Raw genomic sequence first — 15,217 nt, 5'->3', positions numbered from 1 at the left:
CCTATCAGCCAGTGAGACTTTGGGACCCACCCTTCCAGGCTGTGGCTCCCTCGCTGTCATCTTCACACACTTCTGCGGTGCCTGAGCTGCAGTCACCGTGGCAACTGGGATTGACCTTTTAAAGTATCTGTATTCATAAATATCACCCGGCCAGCCTGACAGCATCCAATTGACACTACAAGCTTAGTGTCAAAATACTATTAACCTGTTTTGCCTTTACAGACTTATTTTTAAAATAGTGTGAATTCAGATGTGTTTGATTAGCAGCTTTTCACTGGAGTTGCCACCCAGCGCAGCGAGGGGTCTTCTGCAGGCCGGGCTGCCTCTGCACTCCCGTGCCTCCAACAGAGCAGCCATTAGTTGGACCAGGCTGGTCTTATTCTCCAGCTCCCTCATTATTTGGGGGGAGTTCCTCACAGCCTCCTGTTAGTTCTCCTGATTTTGTGTATTCTTATTCTCATGTTGCCCATGTTTGGCCTAAGAGAAGGCGCCTCTTGGCCAGCTTCCTGGAGGACTCTTGCTTTCTTGAATGCCACAGCGGTGACAGCTCCTGCAAAGCCCTCCTGGTAAAGTCATTGGCAGATCCCTGTCTTTGAAAGTGTTCATATTTGGAAGAAAGTGAGTCCAAAGCTGCGAATGTCCGTCCTCCTGCCAGACAGCTGAGTGCTATTGTTTGGGAATCTGTGAGAACTTTGCTATGGCAAAATCCCTGGCCATCAACAGCAGCCTCTTGAGCAGAGCACTGAGACAGTAAAGGTGCCTGGAGGCGATTTGCATCCGTGGACCAAACAATTTAATTCCCCCTGAACTTTATCAGTGGATGTAGCAATAATTGGCTTCACTAGTGCTGTGTCCGTTGGCAAGTGGATATCTTCTCTGTTCCTCAACTGTGTAGAGGGGGAAACACGCGGGGAAATCATCCACATGGCGCTGGAGACACAACCGGACGCGCAGTGTGCAGAGCCCCAGGGGTGTGGACTCAAGGGCTCTAGGAACCGTGTTCAGGGGAGAGGAGAGGGTGCAGAGGACATGATGGAGCCGTAGAAACCGGCACACAGGGTGGGGCCGGCATCCCGTTGGAAGTTTCCATTGTAGTACGCTCATGATAGGAAAAAAAATGTAACAGAAATCACCTAGAGTCCCATCACCCAGAGAAACCACAAACCGTCCTTGAACATTTTGCCATATTTCCCTTAAGAACTCTTATATTGTAGTTCAAAGAAAAAAATGGTTGGGCTCGTATGTCATATATATAATTTGATATCTTTTAGAATGGAATTATCACAGATTATCATAACTCATGGATGGAATGTTATTAATTCTTGATAAATGTTATTCTCTCTTTATCCATGACCATACATTCAGAGACTTTACCACAGCCACTTAATAACCTCCCTGTTAGACATTTGCTTGGTGTACATTTTTCACTAGTACTAATAATGCTATACTACAATGAATATTTTTGGCCATAGTTTTTCTGCATTTTGAATTATTTCCCTTGGATAAATTCCCAGAAGTAGAATGTTGGGAAAACAAATGCCTTTAAGACTCTTCATAAATATCACCCGGCCAGCCTGACAGCATCCAATGTTTTGAGTTAAATACAATATATTCAATACCAAAACATTTGTATTTTGCTGGAGAGTTCTGAGAAGTTTTTCTCCCTTGAAGAGCTGTGCAAACCATGCTGCATAGTGAGTAGTGCGGTGGTTAGGAGGAGGACACTAGGAGCACTGTGGTCTTCTGACACTTACGGGTACCTGTGCGCACCCAACACATTGTGGTCTTATGATATTTATGGGGCACCTACTGTGTGCACCCAACACATTGTGGTCTTATGATATTTATGGGGCACCTACTGTGTGCACCCAACACACTGGGCGCTGGGAGGGATGAAGAAGAAGAGGCTGAATCCTCAGGGCATGGCGTCTCCTCCTGGCCTAGAGTGAGGGTGACGCCTCGATGGGCATCGTGGAAAAGCCCCTGGGGAGATTCTGAGCAGGACTGGTGGACACAGACGTGGACAAGGTGTCCTGGAGCATCCTGGTCGTGATGCAGGAGAAGCTCTAACACATGCTCAGCCTTGGTCGTGACAGAAGAACAGAGAGGAATAAGAAATGCCTTTAGGAGCTCCCAACCCAAGGGAGTGGGAGGATGTTCTGCACCGTTGTTCTGGAAGCTTGGGTCTAATTTTTCAGCTACTTAGTTACTTATGGCTTTGAGGCCGGATAGCTTCGTATATTTTGTTTCCTGAAATGACCCCACAGGTTCTACGGAGCAGGAGGAAAGGCTAGACAGGGGCCCCTGCTGGATGAGACGACCTTCCCGCCCCCTCAGTCTGGGAGTCTGTGATCTTCAGGGCCAGCCCCCAGCTGGCGGGCCCCACCTAGAAGCTGAGTGTGCCTCTGCTGGTGGTCTCAGCCTTGGCAAGGCAGCTCTCATCGCCCTCCAGCCTGCGGTGGTTTTGATAAAGCGGCATTTCTGCCTTGTTGGAGCCTGGTTAGTGATGATGCATCTTAGTCCAGGCCTCTCGAGTTAGAAATAAGAACCCCAACCCTTGGATGAGCCAGAACTGCCATGGTTTGCTGGTGTCAGTTCAGAGCATTGAAATTCCTGCTTCACTTTAAAGAAAAATCTGTGCAGTAAATCTGTGCAATCTGTGTTTCTAGACTGTGTGAGAGAACTCTGAACTTTCTGTCACTTATTTTTAGAGCTGTCCCAACAATGACTCCCTCTGCCCAGACTCTGCCTGGGGGAACCCACCTTCCTGTCTCAGGTGAGCCTGACCCCCTCCCCACCCCTTAGCTGCTGTTGGGCTTCAGAACAGATTGCAGGCAGCAGCTACAAACCTCAGCTTCTGAAATGTCACTCATTCATCCACTCGCCTGTGCAATCATCTCTCTAAACTCCCTATTGGGGTCAGTTCTGCAAGTGTGTCTAGGGCCGCACACACAACGGTGGGCAACGCCCGCACTCACTGGCATGATGGGTCTGGCCCTCCAGGACAGACAGTGGGCCTGTCACTGGGCCTGTCACTTCCAGACACAACCCCTCCTCTTTAGTGAAGCGGGGAATTTGTCAAACACTGGCCCTAGCAGGCATAGCACAGCACCTGGGTTCTAACAATCCACGAGGGGAGAAAAGGTGCAGGACACTTAACGGGGCCACGTTTCTTCACGAGGACTTCAAGGTTCTGCACAAGGACGTGAGTGAATCTCAGACACAAAAAGTATATTCTGCATGGTTTCATGTCTATAACTTTCAAAAACAGACCACACTTACCTCTGATGGGAGACATCAGGACGTTGGTTGCTCTGGTGGGGAGTTGGGGGCAGGTGGTGGGGGTTGCTGAGAAAGGTGTGCAGGAGCGTTCCGACGAGAGGCTGTGTCTCTACTGGGGTGAGGGTTGCATAGGAGAAGCAACTGATCAAAATTGCACAATGAAGATTTGTATATTTCATTATTTGCCTGTTTTACCTCCCAAATCCCTCACTCAGATGCAATGGAATAGGAGCACTGGAGACGCAGACAGCTGAACATCGCACACTGTTGCCCAAGGCTGGTCTGGCTGCTGGGGCCGCACACCGGGCCGGGATCTTGGGTTTTCCAAGTTTATGCCTCTTTTCCGGCCTGAGAATAAACCAGTAGAGAAGAGGAGGTCAGGAACTTGGTGACTGTGCCATCCAACGTGGTGAGATGAAGGCAACAGTGCCCATCTCAGAAGGTTGTCGTGAGGATTATGTGAGTTAATTTACAAAGAGCACACAACATGCCCAGGGCTGTGGTTGTTTTGTGAACATCATTAAAGTCTGGTAAACTGTTTCCCACTCAGCTGTGGCTGCAGCACTGGGAACACTGGCTGCCTTAGGTGCTGGAGGTCGGACTGCAGCCTGGGTCCTTTCAGTCCAGATTCCTCAGCTTCACTGGACAGAGAGGCTCACCTTTGGAAACACCACAAAAATCCACTTGTGTTATTTTTGTTGGTTTATTACTAAATGGTCATGTGATTTATTTGGTATAGCAACTCTGCCTTTTCCCAAGAGGTTCCCTGCTTGGGGTATTATCTCAGATGGAGGGCTGAGGCTGTCTGGTCCCATCCTGGTGAGTGGTGGGTGAAGAGACGTGGTGTCCAAACCACATCACAAGTAGTGGAAGGGGGTGTTAAAATCTCTGTCCACACTGGAAATTACTAAAACATATTATTCCCCACAGATAGGTTGCAAAGCCTTGGTCTACAAGGTCAGAGACCTTTTTCTGTGGGCCCAGCACTGTCCACAGCCTGAGAGAAGAGTGAACAGAGAACAGGTGAAGCAGCTGTGACTAAAGAACCTGCCCTGCCTTCTCCTCTAGGGCAATGGGGGTAGGCCTAGGGTGTCCTTTGGCTTTAGCCAAGCTCTACCATGCAGACAGTAAGACAAGAGCAGAGCTGCGACAACCCCCAGGCCCATGATATGCCCCCAGCCACCCCACAGAGAATCCACTATTAATACCATGTTACTCCCCCTGTCAATCCCACATTACCCCATCATCAATCCTACTAGCTATAGACCACTAAGCTCAAGGGTCTGTCGCCACCTCTTGCCACAGTCAGTGTTCACAAACAGTGTCTGCAGGGCTGCTCTCTCAGGGCTCTGAAGGGAAGCTGATGGTGGAAACCTGGATGTTGGGAGACACGGCTCATGGCAGTGGGCATCTCCCCATTTCAACCTTACATATTTTTCACATGGGTCAGGAACCACAGAGCATTCCAGCCGTTCATAGACATGGACATGATGTCAGTATTTCCTGCTGACCTTCCTCTGTGGAATGTGAGGACTCCTACCCCGTGGGCCCCGGCTGGAAGCAGCACTCCTGGTCCATCTGCCAAGTCAACTGCTTTTCCTCCTTCTCACCTCTCTGCAAAGCATGCTTTCCTCACCCCAAAAGGGTAGCATAAAAGGAAGGAACGTACCAGCCGCATGCCAACTCTCACTCTCCCTCTTCGCAGCATAAACCTTCTGATTTCTTATAACCCTTTCCCATCTAAAGCCAATTGGTGAAGCAATATATGATTCTGAAATTAACAATAGAACCTTATTAGTGCAAAATGAAGCCAAGTTTGCTGTAGGCTGAGATGTTTTGGATCATCTAAGGGAGTTAAGTTATTTTAGCACCACAAAGACATTCTCTAAAAACATGTTCTCTTGGAAGGCAGCACGAGACAAAAAGACTAATGATATCTTGTGCTGTTGGGTAATCTCAGGTGGGCCCTTAACTTTTCCAAACCACAGTCTCTCAGGAGGCTGCAGATTAGTGGGTTCCCATGGCCTCTTTTGAGCTATGGCACTAGACAAGGTGTTTTATAATGGGAAGGGGCAAAAAGTGAGCTGTGGAGTCTATAGACTTAGTTTGAATTCTGGTGTTTCAAGTTTCCAGGGATGTGACCTCAAAGAGCATGTTTAACTTATTCTCAGATACCCTTTCTGTGAAGAGGGTATGGCAACTTAAGGGTTAATACAGAGGATTCAAAATAAAATATTTAAATGATAAATTTTTCAATAAATGATATTAGGACAATTAGTTATCCATTTTGCTAAAACAAAATTCTTCCTCTCTACTCTTTATCTCATGTATTAAAATACACTTCAGAGGATTAAAGATTTAAATGTAGGCTGGGCACAATGGCCCACACCTGTAATCCCAGAACTTTGGGAGACTGAGGCAGGAGGATTGCTTGAGGCCGGGAGTTTGAGACCAGCTTGGGCAACATGGTGAGACCCAGTCTTTACAAAAAAAAGAAATAAAAAAATTGGGGCTATAGAGAAAAAAATTTAAAATTTCACTGGGCATGGTGGTGCATGCCTGTAGTCCAAGCTACTCAGGAGGCTGAAGTGAGAAGATTACTTGAGCCCAGGAGTTTGAGCCTGGGGTGAGCTATGATTGTGCCACTGTCCTCCAGCTTGAGTGACACAGCAAGACCTGGTCACACACACACACACACACACACATTAAAATTAAATTTAATAAAAGTTTTTTTTAAAAAAGATTTAAATGTGAAAGAAGAAAGAGGGCACTCCCTCTGTGGTCACCACTGGCTCTCAGAAGTAGTGTGTGAGCAGGAGGCTCTGCTGTGATCCAGGAGCACTGGCATCTATGAAGAGGCAAACTAAGAAAAATTCTTTCTGCTATCTTTCCTTTCAGTAATGCTTATCTTATGAACACTCAACTGAAAAACCACTCCACCTAAAAGTAGGAAAGATGGCAATTCTAAATAGCAACTATTATCCCAGGGAGACCCCTCAGATATGTGAGGAATCAAGCCATAAATGTGCATTTGCTGGACATTATATGCCACGTCATCTCTATGACTACAGATTTTAAGAATAATTTTTACTCACTTAACAATTTCACTGTAACAGTGAGCAATAATGTGAAAAATGTGCTTTATACTGTGCTGCTGATGGGTACACAGACAAGTGCTGGCTGCAATTATTTCTGAATCTAGCCAGATCCCGGAGTCATGAAGATATAAGCTCTGTGGGAGCAGGGACCATCTCTCTTTCTCACATCATAGGCACTTGATAGATACTCATGGCTGTGAAAAAAAAAAAAAGAAAGAGGGAAAGAAAGAGAAAAGGAGGGCAGGACAAAGAAAAGGAAAAGAAAGACAGAAAGTAATAGAAAGCAAAGGTGCATATTTTTATAATCTTAGAATGAAGAAGACCAGTCAGGAAAATCTTAACACCTCTCTGGATAAAAAATTCAGAAGGCACTACAAAAAACAAAGCTAACAAAATATGTTTACACTTTTAAACTCTTTGTGGGAAAAAAAAAACATGGTAAATGAAAGAAAAACTGGGGGCTGGGAGTTTTCAGTTCACTTGACAAAGAGATGATTTCCATAACTACAAAGCATGCTTACCAATTAAAAAGTAGAGAACAGGCCCCAACTTTTGGTAATGGCAGAATAGTCCCCACTGAACCAACCTTTGCACAGGTAACAGCTATAAACTTTAGGTAAAATATGGGGGAAAAACCTGCTTGAAGGCACTGGAGTGTGATAGAAGCAGGCAAACGCTGGAGTTCTTGTGGTGATGGAAATGTCCTGTGCTTCAACTGCACTAATGTTTGTGTCCTGATTGTGATGTTGCTCTGTAGCTTTGTGAGTTGACATTGGGGGAGGCTGGGTGAAGAGGACACAGGATCTCTGTGTTACTTCTGTGTGTCAATCTACATATACTTCAAAGTAAAGTTTAATTTTTAAAAAGCAAATTTATGGCTGAGCATGGTGGCTCATGCCTGTAATCCCAGCACTTTGGGAGGCCGAGGCTGGCAGATCACAAGGAGATCTGGAGATCAAGACCATCTTGGCTAACATGGTGAAACCCCGTCTCTACTAAAAATACAAAAAAATTAGCTGGGTGTGGTGGCAGGCACCGGTAGTCCCAGCTGCTTGGGAAGCTGAGGCAAGAGAATGGCGTAAACCTGGAAGGCGGAGCTTGCAGTGAGCCAAGATCATGCCACTGCACTCCAGCCTGGGCAACAAAGCCAGACTCCATCTCAAAAAAAAAAAGGAAAATCAATTTGTGTCATTTATATGATTAGAAAATAAAGGATTAATTCTAATCATCAACAGATGTATAACAAACACTTGAAAATCAACAACCATTAATGATTACAGAAAAAACCCAGGAAGCTTGAAAGAGAAGGAAGTTATCTCATACTGATAAAGAACATTCTTAAAAACCTAGAGTGAACATGATATTAGTGAAATATCAGTTTCCTCTTAAGATAGGAAACAAGGCAAGATTGACATTCTAGCCATTTCTTTCCACCATTGTCCTAGAGGGCATGCTTAGTGCAATATGACAAGAAAGAAAGCCAGATAAACAAAAACCTCACAGCAAAGGCTGAAGGTCTGTTAACCTCAGCTCCTTTGGTCTAACACATCATGTCCAGATTTCAAGAAAAAATTACAAGGCATGCCAAAAGGCAAAAAATACTGTCAGAAGACATAAAATGAGCATCAGAACCAGCTCAGATATGGTAGAAATTTAGGAATTATCAGATCAGGAATTTTAAATAACTGTGATTAATGTGCTAAGGGCTCTAATAATAGAGAAAGTGAAAAATATTAAAAAATGGATGGGTAAGATTGAAATGCAAAGAAAGTGCAAAAAGGAAATGCAAGAAATTATAAACACTGTAACAGAGGTGAAGAGTGTGTGTTTAATGGGTTCATCAGTGAGCTGATAAGAAACGAATCAGCCTGACATGTGGGTCAAAGAAACCTCAAGAGAAATTAAAAAGTATTTTGAACTAAATGAAAATGAAAATGCAACCTATCAAAATTTGTGAGAATCAGTGAAAACAGAGCTTAGAGGGAAATTTACAGCATTGGATGAATATATTGGAAAAGAATAAACATCTAAAGTCAATAACTTAAAATTCCATCTTAAGAAACTAGAAAAAGAAGAGCAAATCAAATGTAAAGTAAGCAGAAAAAAATAATAAAAATTAGAGCAGAAATCAATGAAATTGAAAACAGAAAAACAATAAAGAAAATCAATGAAATCAAAATCTGGTTCTTTAAAAACATTAACAAAATTGATAAACCTTTAGTCAGACTAGTCAAGAAAAAAAAAGAGAAGACACAAACCTCTAACATCAGAAATGATAGAGGGACTTCACCATAGATCCCGTGGACATTAAAAGGATAATACATGAATATAATGAACAACTCTATGCCCAGAAATTTGATACCTAGATGAAACTAACTAGTTACTTGAAAGACACAATCTACCAAAACTCACACAAGGAGAAATATATTATCTTAATAGACATATTTATTATAGAAATCGGATCAATAACTGATAATCTTTCCAAAGACAAAATACCAAGACCAGAAAGGCTTACTGGTGAATTCTACCAAACATTTAAGGAAGAAATTATACCAGTTTTCTACCATCTGCTCCAGAAAACAGAAACAGAGAGAATATTTCCTAATTCATTCTATAAGGCCAGCATTATCCTAATATCAAAATCAAAGACAGTACAAGAAAGGGAAACTAAGGACCAATATCTCTCATGAACATAGACGCAACAGTTCTCAACAAAATATTAGCAAATTAAATTCAACAATGTATAAAAAGAATTCTGCACCATGATCAAATGGGTTTTATTCCACTTAGGCAAGGCTGGTTCAACATCCAAAAGTAGTAGTGAAATTAATCACATCAACAGGCTAAAGAAGAAAAATCATATGATCATATCAGTAGATGGATAAAAAACATTTGACAAAAATCCAACACCCATTCATGATACAGACTTTCAAAAAACTAGGAATAGAGAACTCCCTCAATTTGACAAAGAACATCTACAAAAACCTACAGTTAATGTCATACTTAATGGTGAGAAACTAGACACTTTCCCCCAAGATTAGGAAAGGGCAGAGATGTTTCTTTTCACTTGCTCCTATTCAACATCATATTGAAATGCAATAAGACAAGAAAAGTAAATAAAATGTATGCAGATTAGAAGACATAAAATTTTCTTTGTTTGCAGATGACATGATTGTTCAGATAGAAAATGACCAAGAATGAACAATTTTAAAACCCCTCCTTAAACTAATAAGTGACTATAAGAAGATTGCAGGATCCAAGGACTGTAAATAAAACATCAATTGCTTTCCAATATACCAGCAATGAACAACTGAAATTTAAAATTTAAAAAATACCATTTACATTAGCCCCAAGTTAAAAAAAGACAAATATGTAGGTGCAATCTAACAAAATATGTATAAGATCTATATAAGGAAAACTACAAAACTTTAATGAAATAAATTTTTAAAATCCAAGAAAATGGAGAACTATTCCATGTTCATGGATAGGAAGACTCAGTATTATCAAGATGCCAGTTCTTCCCAACTTGCTATAGAGTCAATATATTCCATTCAAAATTCCAGCAAGTTATTTTGTGAATACCAGGAAACTGATTTTAAAGTTTATGTAGAAAGGCAAAAGACCCAGAATAGCCAACACAATACTGAAGAAAAACAAAGTCACAAAACTGATACTACCTGACTTCAAGACTTACTATACAGCTATGGTAATCAAGACTATGTGGTGCTGTTGAAATAATAGACAAATGGATCACTGGAGCAAAATAGAAAGTCCAGAAAAAGACTCACACAAATATAGTCAACTGATGTTTGAAAAGAAACGAAGACAATTCAAAAGAGAAATGATAGTCTTTTCAACAAATGGTGCTGGAACAATTGGATATCCACATGCAAAGTTTAAAAAGTGAAATTAGATACTGATTCTACACTTTTCACTAAAAATTTATTCAAAATGGATCATAGACCTAAATGTAAAATGCAAAACTATAAAACCCCTAGAAGATAACATAGGAGAAAATCTAGATGACCTTGGGTATGGCAATAACTTTTTAGATACAACACCAAAGGCATGATCCTGTTGATGACAAAATAAACTCTGCAAAATATTTTAAAATGATTATTCTGAGCCAATGTGAGTGACCATGGCCTGGGGAACAGTCTTAAGAGGTCCTGAGAAAGTGTGTCTGAGGTGGTCAGGTTACGGTTTGGTTTTATACGTTTTACGGAGACAGAAGTTATAAGCAAAGGCATAAATCAATACACAGAAGGTATATATTGATTGATCCCAGAAAGGTGAGACATTGTGAAGCAGGGGCTTATAGGTCATAAGTGAATTCAAAGATTTTCTGTTTGGCAATTGGTTGAAAGAGTTAAGCTTTGTCTAAAGACTTGAAGTCAGTAGAAAGAAATGCTTGAGTTAAGATAAGAGGGGTTGTGGAAGCCAAGGTTCTTGTTATGTAGATGAAGCCTCCAGATAGCAGGCTTCAGAGAGAATGGATGGTAAAGGTCCCTTTTTGGACCTTGAAAGTTGTCAGTCTCAATTAATCTCTCCTAGATCTGGGGAAGGCTTGGCTGTATTAATGGAGATTCTCTACGGATGCGAATTTCCCCTACAAAAGGTGGCTTTGCAGGGCCATTTACAAATATGTCAAAGAAATATACCATGAGATAAAACATTTTCATTTTCTTCAGGGTTTGCTATCTGTCTTGTGATGCTATGCCAGAGTCAGTTGGAATTTGGTACCTTACTGCCATAGAGTCTTCTCTGTCAGTCTCATGATCTCTATTTTGATGTAAATGTTGGTTAGCTGTGCCTAAACCCCAACAGGGAGGGGTTATAATGAGGTGTGTCTGACCTCTCTTCCCATCATGGCATGGAATTTAGTTTTTCAGGTTTCTCTGGGATCCTGTTGGCCAAGAGGGGGTGTGTTCGGTCAGTTGGGGGGCTTAGGATTTTATTTTTGGTTTACAATCCATAAAAGAAAGAATTGATAAGCTGGACTCCATCAAAATTAAAAACTGCTCTGTTAAAGACACTGTTGAGAGAATGAAAGGACAAGCTACAGACTAGAAGCAAATATTTGCAAAACACAAACCTGATAAAGGAATGGAACTTAAAATGTACCAAAGACTCTTAAAATTTGACAATAGGAAAAAAACAACCCAGTTAAAAAGTGGGCCAAAGATGTGAACAGACACCTCACCAAAGAAAATATACAGATGGCAATTACGCCCATGAAAAGATGCTGCACATCATATGTCATTTGAGAATTACAAATTAAAACAGCAATGAAGCCAGGCCCATGGCTCACTCTTGTAATCCCAGTGCTTCAGGAGGCCAAGGCAGGAGATTGCTTGAGGCAATGAACTCAAGACCAGCCTTGGCAACATAGCGAGACACCATCTACCAAAAAATTTAAAAATTAGCTGGGCACGGCGGCACGCACCTGTGGTCCTGGCTACTCAGGAGGCTGAGGTGGGAGGATCGCTTGAGGCCAGGAGATTGGGTCTGTGGTCAGCCATGATCATGCCACTACACTCCAACCTGAATGACACAGCAAGACTCCATCCCAAACAAACACAAACAAACAAACACCATAATGAGCTACTACTACACACCCATTAGAATGGCTAAAGTATAAAATATGAACTCCAAATGCTAGGAAAGATTAGGAGCAACAGAAACTCTTGTTCATTGCTGGTGGGAGTGCAAAATGTTGCAACTGCTTTGGAAAACATTTGGCAGTTTCTTATAAAACTAAGCAACCTTTACCATATTTATACAATGAAAACAAACCAAACTGTCTTCTCCTACTATATTGTCAACACAGAACACTTCCGGTCCTCAAAATGTGGAGGGGCTTTCTCCACACACCTGTAATTGCCTGATGGGTTCTTCCTGCCTGCCATACAGACAAAATCAATTCATGAGACCATGGCATTGTAGTAGAGAAAAGAGTTTAACTGATGTGAGGCCGGCCCACACGGGAGAACTGGAGCGATCCCTTAAATCAGTCTCTCCAAAGGCTTAGAGGCTAGGGGTTTTATGGACAATTAGGTGGACAGGGGGCTATGGAATGGGTGCTGGTAAGTGGCTGGGGATGAAATCACAGGAGTGTGGAAAACAGTCCTCATGTGCTGAGTCAGCCTCTGGGTGGGGCCACAGGACCAGCCTAGTCATGAGACAGGAGTCCAGGTGGGGTCAATCTAAAAACATCTCAAAAACCAATCTTAGGTTCTACAGTAATGATGTTATCTATAGCAGTGGTCTCCAAACTTTTTGACACGAGAGACAGGTTTTGTGGAAGACAATTTTTCCACAGACCAGGGGGTGTGGGAGAAGGTGTTGGGATGAAACTATTCCATCTCAGATCATCAGGCATTGGATTCTCATAAGGAGCTCACAACCCTAGATCCCTCTCATGTGCAGTTCACAATAGGGCTTGCACTCCTATGAGAATCTACACTTGATCTTAGCCAAAAGGCCGAGAAGTGATTCCTATGAGAATCTAATGACACTGCTGATCTGACAGGAGGCAGGGCTCAGGCGGTAATGCTTGCTCGCCTGCTTCTCATCTCCTGCTGTGCCTCCTGGTTTTTAACAGGCCATGGACTAGTACCTATTGGGGACCCCAATCTATAGAAGCAATTGGTAAAGACACAAGTCTTGTGACCTCTGCTCACATGACTCCTGAGCAGTAAGGGGTTATAGAAAGCATGCCTACATCTCAGCAGATTTCAGTTCCTCCCATAATTCTATTCTTGTAGCCTTTGAATAGTTTTACAAAGGCGGTTTTCAGTCCTTGAGCAAGGAGCGAGTTAGTTTTAGGGAGGGACTATTATTATACTTGCTTTCAAGTTGAACTATAATTCCTCCTGAAGTTAGCTTGGCCTACACCCAGAAATGACCAAGGACAGTTTGGAGGTCAGAAGCAAGATGGAGTCAACAGTGTTAGATTTCTCTTACTGACACAATTTTGCAACAGTGGTTTCACACCAAGCAATTCTCCAGTGCACACCAACACAGTGCCCCATAATTCAATTCTGACACTAACTACAGTTAGCACAGATGCCACAGGTTGAGGTATTTGCCTCACAAGATGGCCTTTATTTCCAATGCCAATTGCGAGTCCCAGGTCATTTCACCTGTGCTTCCAACCTTCTGGCTATTAATAGGGGGTTCTCATGGCCCTCCTTGTGTTAGATTACTTGCTAGAATGGCTTACAGAACTCAGGGTAACACTTTACTTATGTTCACTCACGCATGATAAAAGGATGTAAATGAATAGCCAGTTGGAAGAGATGCACCGGGAGAGGCACATGGGAAGGGGTGCAGAGCTTCCATACTCTCTGTGGGCACCACTCCAGGGACCTCCATGTACTCAGCAACCAGAAGCTCTCTGAACTCTGTCTTTTTGGATTTTTATGGAGGCTATCATGTAGGCATGATTTGTTAAATCACTGTCCATTGGCGATCAACTTGACCTTCAGCCTTCTCCTCTCCCTAGAGGTTGGGGATGGGACCACAAGTTCCAACCCTCTATGCACATGGCTGGTTCCTCTGGTGACCTGCTCCATCCTGAGGCTGTCCAGGCATCCCCAGCCCCCAGTCATCTCATTAGCACACAAAAGACGTTTGTCACTCCACAGATTCCAAGGCTTTAGGAGCTGTGTGTCTGGGAAATGGGAAAAGGACCAAATGTACATCACAAGATCATGCCATACAACCCAGAAATCATGCTCCAAGAGATTACCCAAATGAGTTCAAAACCACACAAAAATGCACACAAATGTTTATAGCAGCTTTATTCATAATTGCCAAACTTGGAAGCAACCAGATGAGCTTTCATGGGTGAATGGATAAGCAAACTGGTTCACCCAGACAATGGAATACTAGCCAGTGACAAAACAAAATGCACTGCCAAGCCCAGAAAAGACATGAAGGAACTGTAGCTGTGTTTGCTAAGTGAAAGGAGCCAATCCCAAATGGCTGCACACTCTGTGATTCCAACCATATGATATTTTGGGAAAAGCAAAACTATGGAGACAGTAAGAGAGGAGTGGTTGCCAGGGGTGAGGGAGGAGGGAGGGGTGAATTGGGAGCACAGATGAGTTTAAAGCAGTGAAGCGGCTGCAATGCTAGAGTGGTGGACACAGCCATGACATATCCATCCAACACACAGAGTGGGTGTAGCGCAGACCATGGAGTTTGGGTGACAGTAATATCTCAGTGTAGCTTCAGCTATGGTAACAAATGGGTCACACTCATGCAAGCTGTCATTTGTTTATTATTGTTGTTTTAGAGACAGGGTCTCACTCTGTCGCCAAGGCTGGAGTGCAGTGGTGTGATCTCAGCTCACTGCAGCCTTGACCTCCCAGGCTCAAGCAATCAACCTCCCAAGTAGCTGGGAGTACAGGCACGCATCACACCAGCCAATTTTTTTTTTTTTTTTTTTTGTAGAAATGGGGTCTCACTTTGTTGCCCAGGCTGGCCTCAAACTCCTGGCCTCCAGTCATCCTCCCACCTCAGCCTCCCAAAGTGTTGGGATTATAGGTGTGAGCCACCAAGCCCAGCCTGCAAGCTCTTAGGGAAAACTGTGGTGGTGGGGAGGGAACACATGGGGACACTGTACTTACTGCTCAATTTTCCTGTTACCAACCTAAAGGAAGAAACTGAGGCAAAACTAATGTGATTTATTTGCACTGGGTGGAGGATGGCTTTCCCCGACATATGCCCAGCTTGCCTTGGGGAGTGCCCCCGGGCCCTTTGTTGCAAGCAGGTTTTCAAAGGCAAAAACGGGGTTCAGGGACTGGCCTGACACCAAATTGTTCATCAGG

General features: G+C 43.1%; 1 long non-coding RNA gene across 1 annotated transcript; it reads right to left on the bottom strand.

Annotated features, from left to right (window-relative positions):
- Positions 1 to 4,953: 4,953 nt before the first annotated feature.
- Positions 4,954 to 7,000, bottom strand: LOC131383343 (uncharacterized). The gene is made up of 3 exons (XR_009213339.1): positions 6,902 to 7,000; positions 6,378 to 6,574; positions 4,954 to 5,053 (listed from the first exon to the last, which is right to left on the bottom strand). It is a non-coding gene; the product is annotated as an uncharacterized LOC131383343 (long non-coding RNA).
- Positions 7,001 to 15,217: the final 8,217 nt, after the last annotated feature.

This window comes from Hylobates moloch, unplaced genomic scaffold, assembly GCF_009828535.3.
Source record: "Hylobates moloch isolate HMO894 unplaced genomic scaffold, HMol_V3 SCAFFOLD_4, whole genome shotgun sequence".
Lineage (NCBI taxonomy): Eukaryota > Metazoa > Chordata > Mammalia > Primates > Hylobatidae > Hylobates > Hylobates moloch.
The sequence above is the reverse complement of the archived record's forward strand: the minus strand, read 5'-3'. Positions and strand labels throughout refer to the sequence as shown.